Source organism: Macrosteles quadrilineatus, unplaced genomic scaffold, assembly GCF_028750875.1.
Source record: "Macrosteles quadrilineatus isolate MER2022 unplaced genomic scaffold, UCM_ALF_1.0 Scaffold_32__1_contigs__length_1466915, whole genome shotgun sequence".
In the NCBI taxonomy this organism is placed as follows: Eukaryota; Metazoa; Arthropoda; class Insecta; order Hemiptera; family Cicadellidae; genus Macrosteles; species Macrosteles quadrilineatus.
The window spans coordinates 1,184,805-1,207,902 of record NW_026542625.1 but is presented as its reverse complement, the minus strand read 5'-3'; the positions used below and the strand labels follow the sequence as shown (position 1 = coordinate 1,207,902).

General features: G+C 37.5%; 1 protein-coding gene across 2 annotated transcripts in view; it reads left to right on the top strand.

The window, feature by feature from the left end:
- Positions 1-23,098, top strand: part of LOC129005749 (uncharacterized) — a 99,579-nt gene that overhangs the window by 20,987 nt on the left and 55,494 nt on the right. For both annotated transcript variants that reach the window (XM_054434742.1, XM_054434741.1), the window contains exons 2-3: positions 6,906-6,930; positions 15,863-15,897. The gene's annotated coding sequence lies outside the window, so the exon portion shown is untranslated. The remainder of the gene's footprint in view (positions 1-6,905; positions 6,931-15,862; positions 15,898-23,098) is intronic.

Sequence of the window (23,098 nt, the reverse complement as noted above, 5' to 3'; positions counted from 1 at the left end):
AAGGATATAAATAATTTCATAAATCAGTTGATTAACACTCACATTAAACATTGTACGTCACTATTCGAGTATACCATCACCATCAAATTTCGCTAACGTCAACCACCAACCATAACTACTTTGAAATGACATTTATCATAAAGAACACATCAATGGAGAAGATATGGAAAGTCTTCTTTAGGATAAAGAAAAACAAAAAGTTACCACTGACTGGTTAGTTGTATCTCTAGTCCAGTGAAGAGTGAAAACCATCTAGCATGACATGCATAATGCACGCTCAAAAATCAGTCTTTACAAAATCTGATCACAGACCCTTCATACACTTTTTCTATTCGATTCAGCAAAAGCTGGCTGTACAAATAATGAATGTACTTTCTGACAACCCTAGGAATCCATTCATCATATAAACCATACCTTTCCCGAGATTGGGTATTAATTAAATGATTTGGGTTGAGAAACAAAGTCTACACAAGTCATCTCGCTCCATTCATCACTCATACCCAGGTTTAAATACGCATCATTGTGCTCCTCGGCATTGAAACGCGCATAATAGAAAAATCCTAATAAACTCAAGAATTTAAAAACCCCCGTCTGTCTAAATTACGAATACCAATCAATGACGTCAAGCTACCAATCAGAAACATCAGCAATTGACCAAAATCACTTTTGGGAGAAACGCGCCAGTACTTCAGGAGCAAATTCCCTCTAAGTGTTGCAAGATCCTCCTCGTTTGACTGTAATGGCCCACAGTCGCAGGTCAGTCTCATTATGCGCAATCGCAGTTTGGTTGCGCAGTTGCGCGCTCTATCTGGTTAATTGCTACACCTCCGACCCCGATTGTATTTGGACCACGAGACGCTCATATATTCAACTTATGTCACAATTTTCACGTTTGGTTCCTTGCAACCTTTACCAAAGAGCAGGTAGAATTGGAGGTGTTTTATTTTGTACTCTTTGAGATTAACTATTCTTTGTTCGATTTTATGTGACCTGTATTTGATTAAAGCCTCTTTAATGGCCTCTTTTGGGAGCGAGCTGGTTTGTAGAACGCGGGACTTCGGTCCCTAAGGTCCTGAGTTCAAATCCCGCCAAGTCACCAATGGATTTGATCGAAGTGATAGTGAATCAACCCTTAATGCCTGGCCTGAAGTAGTGTGAACAACGATCCCGGGCTAGAGCGAAGCGTCCTAAAACAAGTATCATTAACTTGAAAAAAGTGTTAATGGTACAATGGTGGACCGCGACAACTTAGTCTGATAGAAACGTAAATCTGAGTGAAGGGGGTCAGTGTAAATTCGGCAAAATTGCATTAATTAACATCATAGGATCATTTTCATATGTAGTATCTAATAAATAATTTTATTGAAAGTAGTCTGTAGAAAATATGATACGTTTTGAAGCTTATTAATGCTAAAAATTAATCTAAGTACTGAAAGTATAAACGTGTTTTTAAACAAGGAATTGCGTTCTAATTTCATATATGTTCCATTTAAGATACACTAAAATTGTGTAAATATATGTAGTATGTTCAACATAATAATGTAAGCATTGTGAAAAATAACTGGCCTACTGGCCTGCAAATTTTGATAGTTTAAAGAACCATCGACCCTGTAACAACCGTAAAGATCGACCTCTGAGCGGTCAGAACACGAATTAGGCAGATTGCAGCCGCTGGACCAATGATCCTTCCTGGGAAGTTACTGAACCAAAACTCTCTTGTAGGCAGAAGAACAATGTTAACACAAAGTTCTTTATGAATGCTAAATGAGAGCTTCGTGTGGATCTTTAATGATATCACTTCTTATATGTGTATCGACCAATTTTCTTGTGTCTTAAAGCTCCTGGACAATCTTCAATGCACCCTATTCTTCCTCTGACGACCCATAACATTTTGATTGTAATTGAGAGCCTCTAGATTTTTTGCCGTTTACGAATTTCCACAAAACGTCCACGAAACTGTTCAAGGTATAAGGAAAAGGGGGAAGTAATGAAATAATTTGAACCTCTCGACCTCGATTATTTAATTTCGGTTGTTCCCTTAACTAGATAAATGTTCTAAGAACTGAGCAAATCGAATAAAACTTAATTTCTCCTGCTGGTCGTAACTGAGCAGATATAATTGAGTTCTTCCGTATTTGAGAAATGCTGGAAATCTGACGATCTCTGTGATTCGGTAAGAAAAAGAAGGCCAAGGAGAAATACGTCACTGCAATGACCCAGTACTGGTATGTAGTGAGCTGGAAGTGACTCAGGAAACTAGTAAAGCTGGTTTCTGTGTATTGGTGATTTTGACGATTGGGTGATGAGAACTTAATTGTGTTTTACGACAGTTCCGATTGTTCCGCTGAAATTGACTTTGATAGCCACTTAGGCAATAATGGAGACTGGACAAGATTCTTTTCCAGATTCTACTCGTTACCATGAAATTTGATCAATTTTTTTCTAATCACACTTTGCTAGATATGTTGCTCGTACCTAAGCGGTTACAGTACTCGTCCTACAATCAAAAGGCTACCGGATCGACCCTGAGAAAAGCTAGTAGCTTTTTGATGGTTCGAAACTGGACCCAGCTGTCCTTGATCATTGGGCTTTAAAAATGATCCTGACTAATAAAACAGCTGACCAAAGCTACACAGATCATCTCATACCATTCTTCACTCATCCTTCGCTCATATTTGAGTTAAAATACGCACATAGGTGGTGTCCCCGTCTCAACTGATAGTGATAGTGATACTAAAAATAAGAAGGTATAGAAATCTAGAATTAGCTATGCTTTCTTAGACAAAGGCCTCAAAATTATCAACCAGATACCATGGTTTGACGGTAGATTGTGATTTCAAATGTTTTGTACGAAACAAAAAATCATGGATAAAGGACAAAGATGAATGCTCAGTGCCTAGATCAAATCCCTAAAATCAGAAAACGAGAACATTCCAAGGACGACCGCTATCTAATCCGTCTTGTAAATGGACCCGGGTGACAAATTACAAACGCAGAACCACCTGCGAGACAAGGAGACTAATTGCAACACGACTAGTAATAAACTGAAAGGGAAGACAAGCGCAAGGATTTCTGCCTGAGTGCTTTGCTCTTTCTCTTTCACTATCAGCGGCGACAACATTGTAACGACAATCTAAATGCGCCAAGTCCCTGTGGTGTAGACTTGGAGAAAATCGAAAGCAAAACTAGAATTACCTTGTAAATTACGCCGAATCTCACTTATGAGAAGATTGCACGTATAACTTTACTTTCGTGAGTCAGGTTTTGATTTCCCAAACATTTTCAAGAGGGGTTAACAAATTGGTTCTTCATTTCTGGTTTCAACTTATTTAACAGTTTCAATAGTTCGCTCCTTTCACTCTACCCGATTTCACCTGTCCGAGTAAAAATCGGACGAGCAAATATCGACCATTGTATGGACCCTTTCACATTACCCGATCACCAATCGTGTCCAATTTTTATCCATAGCAAACAATATCTTCCCCAGAACTGGTTAAGAATCGTGTTCTTGGGGAAGTGGGTGGGGGTCCGGTTTTAAAGCACTCTATAATACAACTTCGATCTCTTTTTTAGTAAGAGAGTGGCCACTACTCATCAAAGTTTGTTCCAAGGCTTAGTAAACAAATGTAACACAACTAGGCCTAAACTAACTCAACCTATCCTATCTTAACCTAACCCAACCAAATCTGATATAACCTAGCACAATGCAAATGTTTACAGTGACAGTCCTCGTCTTGAAAAGACCCTACAACTGAATAAAACAGTATAACGTAACTCAAAGGCAAAATACAATTTACGAACAACATAGACTACCCAATATGTTGCAATCAAATAACCACTATTGTTCAGCGTCTCTTGGACAAAGGTATTGGATTGTTGGATTAATCCAAATCGGTTTTATCGCCGAAGATTGAGTCATAGTCTGTGTATGGAGTTACTGTCGCCGCCCCCGGTATCCGCCATACGCCATACGCCATGTGTCTCACATATTCCCATGTTCTCTAGTTCTGTCCTTGGGTTCATTCGCTATTTACATACGAAGCGTGGCTCGTCTCGTCTTAGTTTTATTGCAATTGAACACCGAACACCGCCTAATACGGGGATATTGAACATCCTAGAGTGGTGAACGTAAAACGGATTTTCTCTCGTGTTGTCATGATAATATTTCAATAGTCTACGATGTTGAGTTGTGTTTGATAACGAAGAACATTGACACTAAGACGTGGATTTATTTTAGGTAGTGTTAATTGTAGCTATTGTAGTTAGTAGTATGTCACTAACTACACAGACGCTAATAGATCGTGTACGGGTGTATCGAAGTTGACTCTATTGTACGGTGCGCGTAGACCCGCTCAGTAGTTTCGATAATATTGTATGAAACTCAATGAAGGGATATTAAGAAAGATAACGCGAATAAAAGAATAGTACTTGCTGGGCTGTTCAGCGACGACCCTTTAGGACTTGTCACTGAAAGAGTTTGAATGGAACAGCTGATTTGTCAGTCGTATTTTATACATTGGAACTTTTCAAATTTTTTCGTAAGGGCTATTCCCGCTCCTTGAAGCTTACAGACCAGTTCACAAGTAGATGGGTCACGAGACAGATTCCATGTTACAGAATATAGCGACAACCTTTTGTTTACATCAATCGATAGACACATCTGGATCCAGGAAAAATCTCACCTGTAACGGAACCAGCGACCTTCAGATTTGACGGCGATTCTTGTAATCACTTAGATGCCCAGATTTTTAATAAGTTGTTTAACTTTGCTAAAAATCAACGCATACAACAATCATTGCAGCGAAGGCGAGAGCTCGACGATCACCCACGAGGAGATTCATCTCGATTCATCCAAGTAGGAGATAAAAAGCGGAGGAAATAGCTTGCAATTACGTCGGTGTTTTAGCATTCCGGGGAAGGAAGAAGAAGAAGGCACATCAGGTTGAGGCCTTGACCTTTCCCCAAGGTCAAGCAAGCTTCGCTCGCTGTGGAAACTATAAAAACGACCGCAAGTCTTCGCCCCGCTTTGTTGGAATTCCTTCAGGGATTTTTTAAACTCTGCTAGATTGCTAACATTTACATTTAAATATCATTGGTGGGTAGTTATTTCTACAATCTTCTACCATCCTTAATGAGAATTAATTTAGTAACTGCCATTAATTTGAAATATATTTGCTGTAATCCGATCCGTCTCAAGTAATCTTCGTATGACGACACGAAGCTCTCATGAAAATTTTAGCAGAAAAGAAGTATCACAAGACCTACAAGATCAGACCTAGACTACAGAATTTCATTACTGAAAGAAGTGATCTACTCCACCAACCGTTGACCACCTTTAAAAGGTTAGTAGATTTTTTGCCACAATGGCGTCATCAGCTAGTAGATGAGAAATTAACTTGTCATCTTTGGTTTCTTCTTTGCCTTTTTGACATTTGACCAGCTGATGAAGCCGTCAATGTGGCAAAACATGTACTAGCCTTCACTTAGAGCTGGCCGACGGTGTGCAAGAGATCAAACCACAGCTTGAGAACTGCATAGGCACCAAACACAAAGATTTGAGAGAAACTCTAGATAAGGAATTTCCACGTTGGCCTAGGAGTATGACGTGATCACCTACTATATTCCACGAAAAAAACAGTTTTCCCATACACAATCTTCATCCAGGAAATTCACAGAGTAACAAATCTTCACAGCTATATTCCCACATACATGATACAATGTAATCCCCAGCGAGTCTGTAGGTTGGCCAATAAAGTGTCTTCGCTGCACCAGGTACACCGTACACCACCCCGCCATCTGCTGGTTAGGCTCACCACTCGCACTGATGTTGTTTTATGGGAAATAAACTCAGTCTGGGCTATGATTTATCTGCTCATTGTTCCTGGAGAAGCAGCGATCTCAAGTCTGCGCGAGGTCGTCTGGTAACAAGGAGTTCTACACCTGCAGTTGAACCAAGATGATATCTAGTTGAACAAGTTGCTCATGTAAGTTTCGTACTTGGTTTGGTGAATTCTTATAAAAAATAATAGAGAACAGATTGCGCGAGGTTGTCTGGTAACAAGGAGTTCTACACCTGCAGTTGATCCAAGACGATATCTAGTTGAACAAGTTGCTCATGTAGGTTTCATACTTGGTTTGGTGAATTCTTATCAAAAATAATAGAGAACAGATTGCGCGAGGTTGTCTGGTAACAAGGAGTTCTACACCTGCAGTTGAACCAAGACGATATCTAGTTGAACAAGTTGCTCATGTAAGTTTCGTACTTGGTTTGGTGAATTCTTATAAAAAATAATAGAGAACAGATTGCGCGAGGTTGTCTGGTAACAAGGAGTTCTACACCTGCAGTTGATCCAAGACGATATCTAGTTGAACAAGTTGCTCATGTAGGTTTCATACTTGGTTTGGTGAATTCCTATCAAACATTCTAGAGAAGACGCGTTTGAGGTATTGCTAAATTACCTCCTAAAGTTAGTCATAGCTTTGAATATGTACTTCAGTATCCAATAGTCTACGGTCATGTGTTAGGACTTTTACTTGTAATAAGTAATGTTTAGGCAAGAGTACAGTGTACTAAAATAGCACTTTTAAGGGAAGCGGTCCAAGCCCAAGTGTTGTGGATGTACCGGGAATCAAATCGTACCTCCCGCACAATGTTGGAAACGTTAGCCACTTGGCCAGCACTTGACCTTTATTCTATTTCATAAATAGAAAATAGATGTTACGGTGCACTTTTTTGGTGGTGATTTAACCAACTATGTGTATATTTGATAGCGGAGAGAGAACTCATGGTTCCAACCAAAATTTGACAATTTTCTCCTCATCTGGGCACCTTCTATACCTGTAGCGTACATTTTTTAAGATTATTGAAAAAAGTAATTGTTGACTAAAACATTTTTTTCTTTCAGATCCCTGCTTTTCGAGGATTTCATTGTAAGTAAAGCATGTCATATTAATTAATTAGTATCATAAACTATGATTTTGTTTATACGATAAAGCTTTTCCTGTTTAGTAAAAACATTGTTGTTGTTCGTCCTAGCAACACACCTACGTGTAAATAAAGAAAAATAATTTCAAAGTAATGTGGTTCTAAGTTCCATTGTTCTCTCATAATAAATCAGTTTATATAATCCGTTTATAGTGACAGGGTTCCTTCATAAAAAGCCTCTTTATTTTATAATGTTCGTGTTTGTATATAGTTTCATCCCAACTTCTTATTTATTCGCTCCTTCTGACACTCCTTCATCCATGTTAATATTTGTTCCCATTTATAGTTTCTTTCTTGTGGAATTTTGATAGAAGAATTAAAATGTAGATTGTTAGTGACCATCGTATACTGTACTATTAACATTTGATAAAAAACACTTTTCTCTTCCCTGTAGAAGTAAAACTAAGTTCTTGTTTAATCTAAATTTTGGTATAGCGAAAAAAATATGACTTAACTAAGGAAATATTTGAGGAAATCCAATGAGACAAATTAGAAATTCACTCAGACTGCTGGTTTGCTGCGGTGGGGGTATTTATTTATTTAACACATTTTTTTAGTAACGTTCCTTACACCGTGATCACTAAAATTAAAAATACGAACGTTATGTGACCTGGGGAGGCGATAATTCATAAAAAGCCTGGGAGACTGCTACTGCAATCGTGGGAATCTGCAACAATTAGCCTTTCAGAGAACCGATGATGGAATGTCGCCATCTTCCAGGAGGAAGTCTGATCACCGGTTATCTGGTCTGGTATCATTCCATTTCATTCCATTCATAGCTGCATTGCGTCAATGAAGAGTTGTGCTGTGAAGTGTTCTTGTTTACAAACATTTACTTGATCACAAGGCCATTCTGCGCCGCTTCTACGTGTTTTTGAGTCAACTACGTGTTAGGAAATGGCTTAAGAAAGCATTTACGGTTACTGCATGTTAACTTAAAATACTTGTTTCATTTATATCAACTATCAATTATTTAATAGGGGAACCCCACTATGTGCGTATTTTAACCCAAATATGAGTGAAGTATGATTGTTTTCTTTACCAACACAACCCATTTCACAAGTTTACAATGATGTTTTGCTGTGTGACTGATAGAGATAGAGAATCTTAAATGTAGGAATCCAACAAAAAACTTACTCTAACAAAACAAGAAATAATAACATTTACAACAAAAATTAACATTCAATTTGACAACATAAGCAGTGAAATTCAAATATCTCATTAATAGATTGTGCGGAGCTGTGTCTGCATAATATCGCATAAACATGGAAGATAAAGCAACTCTTCTTTTAAACTTTAAAATTAAACTAATTAGACTGATTTTGTGAAATCGAAGCACATTTAAACTTTTGTTTGTACCTATTAACCTTGCCTTGGCATTTTACGTTGCCCCCGTGCACACAGTCACCACAAACCCTGTCTAAAAACACAACAGAACAACTAGAGTGTCAAAAAGTCATTCAAGCTCCAAAATTTGAAAAACACAAGACATTTCGCTAGGATTTTAAAATGTGTGACATAACGTGTAAAAGCTTCCCGAGTGAGTTGTCATGAAACGATAACTTCGAGTTTTATAAGCATCGATTTTGTTGGTTAACTTCTATATTTCGAACAAATTAATAATTTGTTTAACTACAGTAGTTTAGGGGAGTTGGGTTAGAAAAGCTCATCATGAAACAATTTGGTATTGATTGGATTCGAAAACAGTCAAGAAGCATTACAGATGCAATCAACGGCTTGTTTACATTTGCTTGTGAACGTTTTATTACGTTCGTCCATTAGTGTTTGTTCTTCTGTATGTTATCTTTCTCTATCAATCTAAGTGATTATTGTACAAACAGGCATGAAGATTTTTCCTGTAAACTTGCTGACAAACTCCTTGAAAACCTAAATTGGCCTATTCCTCATGGTTGGTTCCCTATATATCTGCATAAGGATCTATGTTTCAAACAGTTTGCAAAAGTCTTACAGAAGGAATCTGAACGAATTGTTTGGAAACGTTTAATTTACGTATGTTTATTAATTGTGTCTTCTGTAGGTCAGTTCTGGAAACTAATGTGATAATTCAATGTCTGCAAAATTTAATCCTACAGGATGGTAGATATATTGCTTGGAACGTTCCTTTTTGATTGTCAATTTATTTATTCACACTGTATGGCTTCAAACCACATGGTAAACTACATTAAAAACTCCAAAAGTAATATTCTTGTTGGTAGCCAAACAGTTTACTTTGCGTATTTTATTCGTCCATTGTGTTCTGTATATCAATATATAGTCTGGAAGGTAGTCGACCAGCATCGCTACACAATCGTGTCTCGTAGAGGCAGAGTTTACTGTAGCCTCGCATAACGGAACGTCCGACCTTCGGGCAGGCTGGGATTTGTACCAGGCGAAATGTTATATAGTCGCATGTTGCGCGGCGCATGGCGAGTCGATAAGTAATTCGGAGGAGGTCAACAACCTCCGGTATCTCACGGTTGGATAAAGTCATCATCTCCGGATGAAATGGATGACCATTGGGTCTCAAAGTCTGTGAGGTTAATGATTGTAACTGGACTCCATATTGTTCGTAAATGATCCTGGGGAATCAGTAGGTCTAATTTGAATCAGGTATCCCTGGTTAGCTTAAAGAGTACTTGCCTAACAATCAAAAGGTTGTCAAAAGGTTGCCTGGCAATCTTTAGAAAATCCAGACTCTGTTTGATGTTTTAGAATTGGTTGGAGTTGTACTTGATTGGGCTTCTTATAAAGTGGTCCTGGATAAAACAGCTGCTCCAAGTATGTAATAACGCTGCACAATATATCGCACTCCATCCACTTATTTCACTCATTATAAGTGAATACGTTCAATTGTGTACCCATCTCATGGTAATCCATCCAAATGTTTGTTTAAGCCTCCGCTTCTGTATTCATTCATACTTGTAATTACCATGCCGCACATGATTTGGAATCATTTACTTATGTCTACCGCCAGGTGAGGTAAGGTACAGTCCACTCAAAAACTCGTTTAGGGAAATTGAAATTGCACCGATTGATCGATTAAATAATAAACTTTACAATTATTAAACGTTTTGTACGTCAAATTCACCTTTAAATATATAACAATTAAACAAAGTAATACAAAGTATATTAACAATAAACAGAACACTCGTGTACGCAAAACAGTAGCTATCGGTATATTTTCTGCTGCAAGAATACCTTGCGGGGACTGTAGCGATGTACCAAGGGGGCGGAGGCGGGGGGACGTCGAGGAATGGTCCGAGGAACGGTACAGAACAAGTTGAACGCCCTTCGGAACCCAGACTCGCGCGATCCTCGAGCAAATAAAAGTCCTTGGGTTCGCAGGACCTCGGCAGCTCATCTCCTGTAGTGGGGGAGATGTATTTGAACGATCGGCAACTAGCACAAGACGAAAATAGATCTGCTTCAGGAAAACGACAAATAAATAACTAGTTTACAAGTAGTAAGCATGTACTAGGTGAAAGAGATGTCTAATGCATACGTAAGATTGATCAGAAAGGAGTTTTAACAACGTTATTTCAGTTAAGTTTGGCATGTTTTCACGTTGAACCCAGTGGTGGTAGAAAATATTTAACTCCAAGATTTTAGAATTTTGCTGCCTTAGCGGTTATTGACGTTATATTTGCCATGCTATTGGAAAATGTATGATTTTGAAAGATCGTAGACCAATATATCCTACATTTTTTATCGAACTTGAATTAATAATTGACAAAACCAAAACATTGTGCTTGATTGCAAGAAGTTTACGGATGTTAAAATATTGAATTAGTCATATGTTGCACCCTAAGGTTTTCTTGGTGAAGAGTCTAGGATAACCTCTTTCATTTTGTCGTCTTCTGTAAACGCCCGATATCCAAAACGACCCAAAGCTTTATCTCACTCACCTCACACACAACCCATAGCTCCAAAACTCATCTCCCGCTGTTGGCACGATAATCTCTAGGATAAACACAATCTACGCGAATCTCCACCGGTCGATTAGAGATTAGAGCGAAGTGAGCTGTTAAGTAATAGTCGGTCGTCGCGTCGGATGTATTAATTATAATGGCGATCATATCGCGATAATTTGAGATAATAACAGGAGAATCGCCGCAGACTGAGTGTGAAGGAAACTACAGTCTTCTTGCAAACTACGGCAAACCCTGACCTTGCTGAAAACATGCAATTGTTAGCATTCTCTAATCATATTTATTCTTAATAGATCATTTTTATTTTTGTATTTATATTTATATTTATTTTAGCTAATTTCCCTATAGGGAAGTAGCTATTACCGTAGGTCTCATGGTAAGACTTAGGCCCGGGACCGATTTACTTTTTCATTTTAATGTCCCCAGAGGCCAAAAACACCATTCGTTCAAATTTTTATATATGTATATATATATATATATAGGTATATATATATATAGATTTATATATATATATATATATGTGTCCGTGAACACGATAACTTGAGTAATTTTTATCCGATTTTGATGAAATTTGGTTTGAAGGTGTAAGGCGGGATAAACTTGAATGAGTTCGCGATCCAGCATGATCGGACCATGGGAACAGGGTTTTATGGGGGGTTTTATGGGGTAAAAATTGGTTTTTCTCACTTTTTACCCTCAAAACACAAAATTTCCCAATTTTTCTCTAAACCTTCTTAAAGAGCTTAAAAAAACAAACAATTCAGTATATCAAAGTGTTTTTGTACGGTTATTGGTTACGGATAAAACTAAAAAAATTGTAAATTTAAAATTCCCATGTTATTCTTATGGAGAATATTGTAAAATGTTGTAGTTTGCTTGTTTATGGATATATTTTGATCAAACTTGGCAAATTTATTTATTTTATAGTAAGCTATCAATATTTTACTAAAAACACACTACTTTATTAGTTTCCTTGTAGCAGCAAACCTAGGTACTCGTTAAACCTAATGTTATTTAAATAGATCAATTGAAAATCAATTCGGCCAAATGGAAATTCGCTTAGACGGCAGGTTTGCTGCGGCGGGGGTATTTATAATGCTTATTGGTGGATTGTAAATGTGAAACAAGATTAAATGAAAATAATAATACTCAGGCTAGAGAAAGTATCTCCATCTATTACAAAGAACGCAAAGAAGTAATATTTATATTTATATTAACAACGGTTCGACAACGTATGACATTAGAATAGTGCAATATTGAAAACAATAACAACTGATAACCTATTCCAATAAATAATCTACACTTTATACGATTGTATGAACATCTGATGGTGTCTGTGTGTGTTACTCAATTATGTAAAACTACTGGGCTCAAATATGTAAAGAATATAGCTATCGTTCATACTTAGGACTATTCCCGGTTCTATACTTACTGAAGGCTCGGTTCCTTTGGGTTTCAGAGTTCGCAAGTGAGGTTTTTCAAAGTAAATATTGAATGGTATCCTTGGAAAAAAATGAGGAAACGATGTTTACATTTGCTTCGATATTGCAATTTAATGAAGCAGAACTGTCAACTGAAACTACTTTACCATTTGTTAAGGAGGCTAATCATCGTCTACCCCAGAGAAGGCGATGCAAATATATGTCAACCCCACGAAGAACGAATACTCTGCTAATACTTAAAACGATAAATGATCATAAATGAATACAATAAGTGCCCTCCTTAGAACCAAAACATTCTCCAGAAAAATGAGTAATATATTGACCATTTGCGAGACTACTCAACATCTTCAAGACTATTCGTTTGCACTCTTAAAACACATTGACTTGGGGAAAATTGCCAAAATAGAAAGGCAATCCTAAAACGCCATTTCTCAATGCAGAGGTTCTAAAAATAACTCCACTATTCAAACAGATGGTCAATATTCTTTGCGAGAAACAAATTTTCACCTCGTCCTAGAACTACTAGCTACCCAAAAGACCACGGAAAACCAATGAATGGAAATACAGTACATTTCCCTTCCAAAACTGTTTCCACTTGAATTTTTCCTTGTACCGCCAGGTGTGAGGTTATGTCAGTACAGATGTTTCAGAGAAAGTGGTCCTGGCACGGGCCCCAGACCAGCAGACTCTTGTAAATAAGCAGACCATGTGACAGACAGACAGACTCCCAAAGTGAGGTAATTCTAGATACCGGCCAACGTACACTCCTTTTCTGGTGGTTCTACTATAGCTGAACATGCGATGCGACGTATAAGGCGGTAATGAAATGTGTAGCTCTGTACAATGATGGCGAGTGAAAAATAAGTAGTCTCCTGGGTTTGTAGAAAAGGGCTGCAACTATAAAATTTGCCTAATAATGCAAATAAAGATTGTGTAACCTAACATAGCCTAAACTCACCTACCTAACCTAACCTAGCCTAACCTAAACTAACCTTACGTGACCTAACCTAAGCATATTATAAGCATGTTTACAAGATTCAATAGTTAGTTGTTGCTGCCCTTTTCTCGACCCGTCACCCGTTTGTCGTGGTGTTTTTCTCAGTTTGGAAGAAACTGTTGGACAATTATTTGCTATTTTGTTTTCCTATTGCCATTAGGAGCAAATATCACACCTAAGATTTATTTTTGTTTTATGACTTCTATAAAATAATATTATATACCATTTTAAATTTGTAAGCCGGTTACAACATAACAATAAGAAAAGATCAGCTACTCTTCCAATTTTTTGAATTATTTTCCAAATAGTCGGGTGACGAAGTGATTTTTAGAAATGGCCCTGTTTGCATTGCATTCTCCTGGTACGACAACTTGATTGGAATTACCTAATATTTAATCAAGTCTTGGAAGTTTGAAGTGGTTCGGCGTAACTGTTATCACCTAGTCGAGGCCTGAATTTGAAAGCAGATGACCATGAAATAACTGAGAGTGAATCATTGGCTAAAGCTGATTCTTTAAACACTTTCAAATTAGTGTTACATATTTCCTTTTGGGATGTCCTAGATACGCAGGTTTTTTTATCAAATGTATCTTACAACACCAAATTGATAAAAATCTTAATACAAACGTTAAAAAATAAAAGAAAGAAATCCATCAGAATCTGTACTGTATGATTTAGCAAATGTATAAATTATAAGCGAGTCTAAATACCCCGGACGCTGAAAAATGCCCATGGGCGAAGAAAACGACTGTTTAAACGGTACATTAGCACCAGACTCAACAAAACATCCTTTATCTGGGCGAATTATCAGGTAGCAGCGACGGAACTGTGTTATTACACGGCAATTAGTGAGAAATACAACAATGGAATGAGTTTGGCACACCTTACTACATCTCAGTTGGAAATCCAGCGAGTCGAGGCTAGATGAAGCGATAGACCTGGTGGCTCGGAAATTATTGCATTATTGCATATACAACAGACATATTAAGAAGTTAACATAAATGCTCGAAAAGTGTGCAGTATTTCTGTCAACGTGTTGTGGTAAGTTTCATAGTATGTAGGATAAGGACACGAGCCATGATAGTAGGATTTTGTGAAAAATACTCGTGCCAATGTTGTAAAAATGTAACATTTTAGAGATTCTTTCAATTTATATTTCCTTGAGATACCACGCAGTAAATGTCGAATTAAGAACCAAGAAAAGAAATCGGCGAACATAAAAGGCTCTTGACTTAAAACACATCTCACCAAGCTTTATATTTTACAAAAGTAGAAGATACTTTTCTCCTTATCTCCATCCTTGGCCACTGAAAACTCAAAAGGTTGTCGTCTTCACCAACGATTTGCATCAACACTCTTTATTTCCCTGCATCTTTGTTGGAATTATATTCTATGGCTTTTGGATGCTTCGGTTAGGTTAGGTAAGAGTTTGTTATGGTAGTGATGTGAGAACTCTGTGTCTCACCAATAAATTATATCTACTTTCTTCAATTCTCTGCTTCTTCTCTTTGAATTATATTCTAGTGTGTTTTTTTTAATACTTCGGTTATGTTAGTGTGAAAAGGGGGGGCTCTGGATCTCACCAACAATTTACAACCACTCTTTCCCATTCCCTTTCTGTTGGAATTATATTCTATTCTGTTGTTATTAACTCGGTTATGTTAGTTTAGGTTGAGAAGGGGTTGACACTGAGTCCAGACATGCTACCCAAAGCTTATGCATGATTGATGGAAAGAACCACAGTTTATGTGAAGTTTAGTTCGCTCTATCATTTACGTTTAACATGTACCTTTACATGTTGACAACTTCCCATTCACATTAGCTTGATTTGCATAGGGAAAATTTCAATAGTCGCAGCCCTCTCCTGGAAAAGACTACCTAGACCTGATCCTAAACACACATTTCAGAATACCGTCAGCGGCGTCTCGTCTGCATCTGCAACAGTCGCCGACCGCATCAAGCGCATCTCCCCCAGAGCAACGTCCGCGTCCTAAAAAGACAATCGGCAACTCGTTCGCCTACGGCCCCCGTCGCGGCAGCCTGCTTCCCCTAGGCTAATCGCCCGACGGACTTTTACGGCGCAAAATATACTTTACGACATGAAGACTCGGGTTTAATTTATTAGTTTTAAGCTAATTACGCACTGCAGTTCTTGGAAGAGAGCTTTGTTTCGCCCACTACACGGTGAACAACCTAGCTCTAGGTTATATGCTGAGAGGTGCATAGCTGTAGCTGAGTTACTACAAGTATAGTTTGGGGGAGGGGGTAGAGAAATAGAGCTATTAAAGATAATTAAATATTTCTGCGATTACACAGTTAGTTGTTAAGTTAAATATGTTAAGAAGAAGTCGGTGGGAAAGCGGACTTATTATATAAATATCCCTTCGATTTTGGGGTTCTTTAGACTTTACGAATTCGTTGTTCAGTTAATTGTATTGGACCTCAAATATTTTATGTAGTAGGGAAGGCACAGTTATACCAAATAATAAAGCAATTTCTCTAATTTCAGGGTTCTGTAGACTTCACAGACGAAGCAATAACTTGGTAAGTCACACTTTATATTCAAATGGGTTTTCTAGAACTAGTTTTCATCTGTAACCCAATGTTGTTCGGTTAATGTTTTGTAATCATGTGAGTTATTTCTTAATGTTTAGCCTCAATTTAAAAAATAATTTTCTACAAACCACCCCGTGTTGTATCTAATCATACAGTAGCTCAAGTTATTTCTGGCGCAAAGTAAATTAAGAAAGAAAGCAGTTTAAATGCTATACGTAACTAAGTAATCAATGCTAAAGACGATCCCTTTCCCGTATTATTTTAAATATACTGTATTTATCTAAGCGCTGCAAAGCTGGTGTCATAGTCACATTGTTGTTTTTTCGTTTTTTTTTTTTTTTTTTTTTTTTTTTTTTTGCTTGAACAAATTCCTCTAGCACTATAACATACCAGCACCCTACATGTTCACTGAAAATTTAACTAACCAAACATAAACTATTTTCAATCTTTGTAACGCTTATTTGTTACGACGCCTATAACAATATTGATACAACATGACCATGACCTAAGCAAAAGCCAAATACCGTTTCCCACGCCAATCTCTCGAGTTTTATGGCCAAAATTACTTAATAACACTGCGAATCGTTATTAACATTCCATGCATGCAGTGTACGGCTATATTAATTATGTAAAACACGAACAAAAGGCAACCGTTACACTTCCCCTCCCACCTATTTGTACCTCGGTAGATGGGAAGGCGGGGTTGGCCACCGTGATCGCGGCAAATGATTTAATCAGTTTATGTAAGGTTGGTAGCAGTGGTGGCGTATGGACATTTACAACAATGTAACACATAGTACAATATGTTCCGATAGAAATGGAATCGTAGCAGCTGTCTAGAACTCATTTTGGATTTCTTCTCCTTTATTGAATTTTGAAATCCCCACCGTGATTTTATGATAATCAACTGTTTCAACATGACGTATAGTGCTATCATCATAAGAGCGAATGTTTATTCTCATTAAATTATCGATAAACAACCAAATAGTTTCAGAGTACAATATTTTTACGCTTGGTGCGTCGGTGAGTTAAACTCCGTAGACATTTTTGGTTTCGTGCCAGGATCAAAGCCCTGCAGGCAAAACGGGACCGGCAACACCTTATATTTACAATCACAAAATTATGCATGCAAAATGAAGCCGTATCAATCAACCTGACAGTTTGAAGCTTCATGGATGAAGGTCAGTTCACCTGCAAGATAAACAAGTCTTGCGTTGCTCAATTCGAAACTCAGTGGGGATAGGGTAGCCTAGTAATACAAATTTAGTATGGTCCATAGTTTCTAACCTTTTAATGGCTGGTGAGGTATGGACATTTGTGTAGCCTACATTTTCAACTATAGCTTTGCCGTTCAGCTGCGTTTATTTTAGACGCATCTAATAGCAGGCTTCATCGCGAAATGAAGAAGTAAGCACAACAATGATATACTGTATGTAACCTTACCTAATCACTTAATTCAATAAAACCTAGAAACTTAAAGAGGGAAGCTCTGTAAAAAAACAGTGGAGTACCTATACGTCTTCTATGGGTCCAAGAGATTTCTCACATAACTCATTAGCTCAATACACCCTTGACTAAAGACGTTTTTGATGATTTCAATCCCAATATCCTTTTGTTCAATCAAGTTTTCTATTAGCTCAAGCCCAACATTATGTTTATAGTCTGTATAATGGGACCTGTCTTCTGACCCTCCGTCGACCTGGTACTGACATGGCCAATCCCAAGGCAGAGGAACAGGAGACAGGCTCCATCATACAGAATATAGTCAAGTTTTTCGTGTGAATCTCCTTGATACGCTCTACGCGACCAACGGTACAGAAAGAGGCACGTGCTTTGTACGCCTCAAGAGATTATTCACACAAGAGCTCATCAGTGCCTAATGTCAGACATCTCTGTGTTTTGTTGACCATCTCTTGATTGCCCGGACCACCATTGTCATCTGATCGTTAGACTCACGGGTTAATCTGTCCGGAAACATAAGCGATGACGAGCATTTCCTCGTGGCCTTGGAAGGTCAACTAATGGTTGAGTTTCTTTCTATTTTCTTTATGTCCACCCTTGATTACACTGGTTCATGAACATGGTGGACACGAATCCTACAACTGTCTACCCTTCCTAGTACCCGAGTACGAACTTTATAAAACTTTCGAGGCAAGGCATAAAATCTGAACTCGTACTTTTTGGGACTTTTAACCCCAGAATTACCTAGTCAAGCGTAGGTTAGGTCACGGCCAAGAAACTAACTCGCTTGCCGAGTTTTAATTATTTCCTGTGCTGCCCTCCCAACCTAGCCGAAATTGGTGTTCTTCAGGGAATCTTTTACCCTTTTTCTGGTCTTAAAATTTGGAATGTTGTCCACCTCGAACTTGGCCCATGCAGGTATTAACTGAAACATTGTTAACATCCCCCTTTGGGCTTTACATTATTTTGCACTGTCACGTCGAGTTTATTAATTTACCCTCTCAGCAGTAAGATAATAAATATAGATCAACACCGGATTCATATTATTCTCACCCACTTAGTACATACCGATTCATAAACAAACTTTGGGGCCGAAATTTACACATCATAATTTCGCTCATCTATCAACTTGAGAGAAAACACATGTTGAAAGCTGCCTTAAATACTCCCGTGTAGGTTTACCTATATATTCCAGTCAATAGTTAAGCATTAGTCCATCTACTTACCGACTTAAAATCATTAGACCCAATACATACTGCTTGGCCTACGATTTTATAGCTACACACTAAAATTATCCTAAAAAAATTTAGAAATGTTAAGTTGGCATAAACTCATCAAAATAAGCTTCAGATTTTACATGATGAAAAGTATACTTTCAACACAACCACCAACCAATGATTTAACCAACCACCCTATGATAGTTTTATCAGACCCATCTATCAATCCGAGACCCAACCACCATGAAACTACACGAGTCATACACGCACAATTACCTGCCAAAGTTTACAGAATCGGCCTAGTTAAACGGACCAGTGCTTCAGTGTCTAATTATCCGCTAGCCACAAATGATCGCAGCCATCTCTTGGCCAGTCAATGAAGACTAGCGTTGCTGCCGGGCTTGCAGTGCTGCAGACTTCTGCTATTGACCTTTCTACCGCGTATCTCCACTACTGCCGCTCTGTAATTGGTTGATGACACTTTTATGCAAATCAATTCTGCTCTAACGGACCGACTCCCGCACTGGGAACCAGCTACCGGGGCAACACCTTCATGCATATTCCCGTCTTCCTCGGGCAGTCGCGTAACGGCCTCAACTAGATCATGATTGAAGTATTTGACGTTAGAAATGTCACAGTTTTGTGTTACTTCTGTGAAACTTGACATGTTCAAATACTTTAATGAAGATGTATAAACAAATACACTGTGGATACCTATTAGTGAATGTGATAAGGTGTTGTCTATGACTATGGGATCCATTACTAGACGAAAGATCAGTTTAAAATCCTGTATTACTTACAGTTCGGTCTGCGAGGTTTTGAATGGTAATAGTATTATCTTTTTTTTAAATAGCATTATTGAACATATTCTGAAATTGGCACTGAGACTAAAACAAACGGAAATTATTTTGGTATTAGATTACCATCTAAACGAGTAATATATTATTGGGTAAACTTATTTAATCATTGGGGTTGACTTGTAGTTTTTCTTGATTATATTTTCAACTAGAGTACGATTACATTATTCTATAAAGACGAAGCATTAATATATAAGTAATTTAAATTATTAATAACAATCAGGGAAGTAAAGTTAAAACAACTTGATTTGAAAATTTTCGTTACATTGGTTTATTGGTTACATTTTAAGTCTTGTTAGCCATTCTGATTCCATGGTATTTATTTTGTTACATTACACACTGTATCCTATAACTATAATACAATAGAAATGCCCATACATGACTAAAATAGCATTAGGCGCTCGCCCCCACAATAGCTAGGATTAATACTTTTATATTATTTATAACAATAAATGTCCCTTTGTCGACTTCCCTACCACACAAACCGCGTTCATTTGCTGTTTCCTTTTATTGAAAATGTTCGTTTGCCAAATACCAAATCAAACTTGTTTCCTTATACGCCAAACGTAATAAGGTCAAGAACGTACTTCCATAAAACGAGTAAATTGATTTATACTTTAATAATACCATCCGGCTGTGTACAACTAAATAGTTCAAGGTGTTCTGGTGAACAAAAGGCGAACATATCGCAAAAACTTAGAAGAAAACGTGACGTTGTTTCTGTTACGCGCTTAAATGACGCGTGTTACGCTCAATAACTTTAAGAATATGAATATCTTAACACACTTGTTTGACATTTAAGTAAAAAAGGTAATGTTGATTATAAATATTTTTTTATATTTTTCATTTCAAAATAATAATACTTCGATATAAATACAAATTTAAACTAATCAGATATCTTTGTCTTTAATATTCCTTCTCGCCAGTTATAAAACTCCCCTACGACAGATTTTTATTTCTTTTTAGCGAATTTCCCATATAGGGAATAAGCTATTTTTATAGCTTGCTCTTCAATACAACTTGATTTTCTGTTTTCCCCCTTTTTTACCTTTTAGCGAATTACCCATATAGGGAATAAGCTATTACCGTAAGACTCATGGTGGGTAACTCATGGTAAGACCTGAACCCGGGACCGGTTAACTTTTTTTCCTTTTGAGGTCCCCAGAGGCCAAAAACACCCTCCGTTATAGAATACCAGGTCAATACAAATACTCTTCAAAAATTGTTTTCAAAAATAAAAAACATATTGTATACGGACTCAAAAACACTTACGCTGAATAAAAATGTGGCCAACCATTGACAACACCATAACACGTCCGTGATTGACTATTTTTAAAATTCCCTTAATAATTTCCCACGGTTTTCAAGAAGAGGCCGCCACTCTTTTACAGTGCGCTTGTTAGGCAGTTCGGTTTTGTTTAGCTCATGGTAATGACACACAGGGCAACACCAACAACATTTGTTATTCAACTTATGTAAAGGGACACGAACTAAACTAATCCAAACATAACGTAACCAAATCCATCCTAATCGTCTCAGCGCACTGAAAAAAGGGGAACGGTTCTCGTAATATCTCTAAACTATGGCTGCCCTCTCCTTCAAAATGCCCAGCATCCTTCGTATCTACACCCAATATAACGTCCCACCACACCATATACAACAACGCACCTTTTGCGAATCTCATTACCATGTCTTCTCATCTGCTACTCCAAGAGTCCCGGGGGCCGAGCGTGACTAGGACGCGATAAGACGGGAACCGTTGACTCCGGGAACCAACTCTGCTTCGAATCGCACAAAGGAAACGGGCTGCATAATTGAAAAAGTAACATCACCAGGCTTCCGCCGTGCGGGAAAACGGTTATGGGGAAACCGTGGCAAGAAAAGCCGTCATTGCTACCCACAATGCCCCGGGTTTATGTAATTCACGAGTCCCGTCTCGTTAAAATGCGTACAATAGTGTATTTTGCCCGTTGTGGAACCATAACCGTCCCGGTAATTTACTAGTTGAAAATTGCTCCTTTGGAATTGAATACTAGTTGTGAAGAAGAGAAAACATCTACAATTGCTAGGTTAGCGGTTTGATAATTTATTACCAATACAGCACTGTACACACTTTAGCACTGTAGTTACAGTAGCATTTTACCGATACGGTGTTTGATTTGGACTCTTAAAAAATCTTTAAAACTCATTTGTGCACCCATAGACTGATGAGTACCCATAAAGCTAAGAAACCCTTATTCTAGAATCTAGAGGATGGGGTTTAATAGAAAAGAAATAACACTTTTAATTTACTTAAGTCCCTCACATCACGGGACGCAAGGCTCTAGCTCCGAGTTGTTTTACATCACTTCGGGCTAGACCTAGAGTGTTGTGGCACCTGTTGTCTGTGGTTGTGGCTAGTTACGTAAAGTCAATGGCGATCGGTGGGATTTGAGCCCGGTGCTTCGGGGACCAAAGTCCCTCGCTCTACGACCAGACCTTTTTGGTCCCCGTACTGAAAAATTTTGATTATAAATAGTTGACCCTAACAACTATTTATAATCAAAATTTTTGAAAAATACCACGTTGAAAAACATTTAGGCTAACCTTATTTCTATCGTAATACTGTAAAAATAAATTTTATTTTCCTAAACACGCTTAATAGGTCTATCACCAAGGCACTCAACTACAGTATCAAGATAACCTTTACAATCTATTTTGTAAGTTTTCACTTGCATCGACGTATCTGGTGTATATTAATCTGGAAAAATATATTTCCAATTACACTCACCGACATTAGTTTGCAATCAGTTAAGAAACAAAGGCACAAAGTTGCTCAAACAAAAAGTGTTTACTCAAACCTGCTTCGGATAAACCAGATGTAAGTGTCTTGTGTAATTGATCTAATCTTTAGACCTACATCAAACAACATTCCACCACTTTGAACTAGAACGTCTGTTATATTAAATTATATAGATAACATCACTAAACTACGTGTGATTGAATCAGTAAAGAAATTAGCAGTGAGTGCTTTTCGCTGGGTGCTGTAGAAAATAGTAACCGCGTTATCAGTTTATTATTCTGCGCCAATGAATTATTTTTTTTTACAATCTAATCAGATTAGAATCCAAACAAAGTTTCTAGGATTTCGTTTTGGTCTTTACCCACGAATTTATGCTCTTTTACATTAGCTAATATCATAGACTAAATGCTGTGTGGAATACATTTTGAAAGAAGCAAGAAAGATAGAGTTAAAAATCTAAGAGCAATAGTTTTCTTTCTTTGTGTTTCAATTAGAGTTACATATGACTGGCAAGTCAATCGAATTCGTATTAACATTGATTGAAATATTTTCAATGTCATGTGTACTGTATGCCTATCTATTGTTTGTAGCAAACCTACGATCCTATAGTCCCACTGTACTTTTAAATTTAATTCTACGACAATTAAGATATCATTTATAGTAAAGATGTTAAAATGTTTCTTAAGATCCGCTCTTAATGTGGGTTTATTTTACACTGAGTCTGGTATCATACCATAAAAGACGCTTTTGAAAAAATACTGTTTTGATAGTAGATTAGGTACTTCAAACCGTGACGTTTCTTGATCTAACGAAACAAACTATCCAAACATACGATTTAATGTAAAAAAAACTTTCCAAACTCGTGTGTGCAC